At 45.8% G+C, this 1,820-nt stretch overlaps 1 protein-coding gene across 1 annotated transcript in view; it reads right to left on the reverse strand.

Moving 5' to 3' along the window:
* CD209 (CD209 molecule) overlaps positions 1 to 1,820 on the reverse strand; it is a 16,106-nt gene that overhangs the window by 531 nt on the left and 13,755 nt on the right. The window lies entirely within an intron of this gene.

Here is a 1,820-nt window from a genome sequence, read left to right on the forward strand (position 1 = left end):
AGCAGCACTCCATCATTAAATGGAAGTGGTATATCAGAGATTAGGGTTGAGCAGGACCTGAAAGCACAAGTAAGTTTTATGAGGAAGTGGCCCAAATGCCTAGGGTCTCCACTCCAGTTACATTACCTTCCTTCTCCCAGTCTGCACTTATGACCTATGGGGAGTTCCTTATGATCAGTTGACTGAAGAAGAGAAAACTTGTGCCTGGCTTACAGATAGTTCTGTGCAATATGCAGGCGCCACTCAAAAGTGGACAACAGTGGCACTACAGCCCCTTTCTGGCACTTCCTTGAAGGACAGTGGTGAAGGGAAATCCTCTCAATGGGCAGAACTTTGAGCCACACATCTGGCTGTTCACTTTGCATGGAACAAGAAATGGCCAGACGTAAAATTATATATGGATTCATGGATGGTGGCCAATAGCTTGGCTGGATGGTCTGGGATTTGGAAGGGGCATGATTGGAAAATTTGTGACAAGGATATATGGGGAAGAGGTATGTGGATAGATCTCTCAATGGGCCAAAAGAGTAAAGATATTTGTGTCTCATGTGTATGCCTACCAAAAGGAGACCTTGGTAGAGGAGGACTTTAACAGTCAGGTGGATAGGATGATACGTTCAATGGAAACCATCCATCCTTTTTCCCCAGCTACTCTTGTCATTGCTCAGTGAGCTATGAACAAAGTGGCCATGGTGGCAGGAATGGAGGTTATGCATGGGCTCAGCAACATGGAATTCCACTTACCAAGGCTGATTTGGCTACCACCACTGCTGTGTGCCCAATCTGCCAGCAGCAGAGACCAACACTGAGTCTGCGATATGGAACCATTCATTGGGGTGATCAGCCAGCAACCTGGTGGCAGGTTGATTACATTGGACCACTTCCATCATGGAAAGGACAGCGTTTTGTTCTTACTGGAATAGATACTTACTCTGGATATGGATTTGCCTTCCCTGCATACAATGCTTCTGCCAAAACTACCATCCATGGACTTACAGAATGCCTTATCCACCGTCATGGTATCCCACACAGCATTGCTTCAGATTAAAGGACTCACTCACAACAAATGAAGTGTGGCAATGGGCCTATGCTCGTGGAATTCACTGGTCTTGCCATGTTCCCCATCATCCTGAAGCAGTGGGCTTGATAGAACAAAGGAATGGTTTACTAAAAACACAGTTACAGCACCATCTAGGTGACAATACCTTGAAGGGTTGGGGCAGTGTTCTCCAGGAGGCTGTAAATGGTCTAAACCAGAGTACAAGAGATGGTGCTGTTTCTTCAATAGCCAGGATTCATGGGTCTAGGAGCCAAGGGGTGGAAATGGGAGTGGTACCAGTCACTATTACCCCTAGTGACCCACTCAAAAAATTTTTTGCCTCCTGTCCCTGCTACCCTATGCTCTGCAGGTCAGGAGATCTTAGTCCCAAAGGGAGGATGACTCCCACCTGGAGACAATACTGATTGCGTTGAGCTGGAAATTAAGAATGCCACCTGGCCATTTTGGCTTCCTCATGTCTCTGGATCAACAGACAAATAAGGGCATTACTGTACTATCTGGTGTGATAGATCCTGATTACCAAGGGGAAATTGGATTGACATTACATAATGGAGGTAAAGAAGAATATGTATGGAATACAGGAGATTCTTTAGGAAGTCTCTTAGTACTACCACACCCTATGACTAAAGTCAATGGAAAATTGTTGTTGTTGTTAGGTGCCGTCGAGTCATTTCTGACTCATAGTGATTCCATGCACAGCAGAATGAAACATTGCCCGATCCCACGCCAGCTCCATGATCCTTGCTATACTTGAGCCCAT

Source organism: Orycteropus afer, unplaced genomic scaffold (genome assembly GCF_000298275.1).
Source record: "Orycteropus afer afer isolate SDZICR_OR568_19922 unplaced genomic scaffold, OryAfe1.0 scaffold00405, whole genome shotgun sequence".
Taxonomy (NCBI): Eukaryota; Metazoa; Chordata; class Mammalia; order Tubulidentata; family Orycteropodidae; genus Orycteropus; species Orycteropus afer.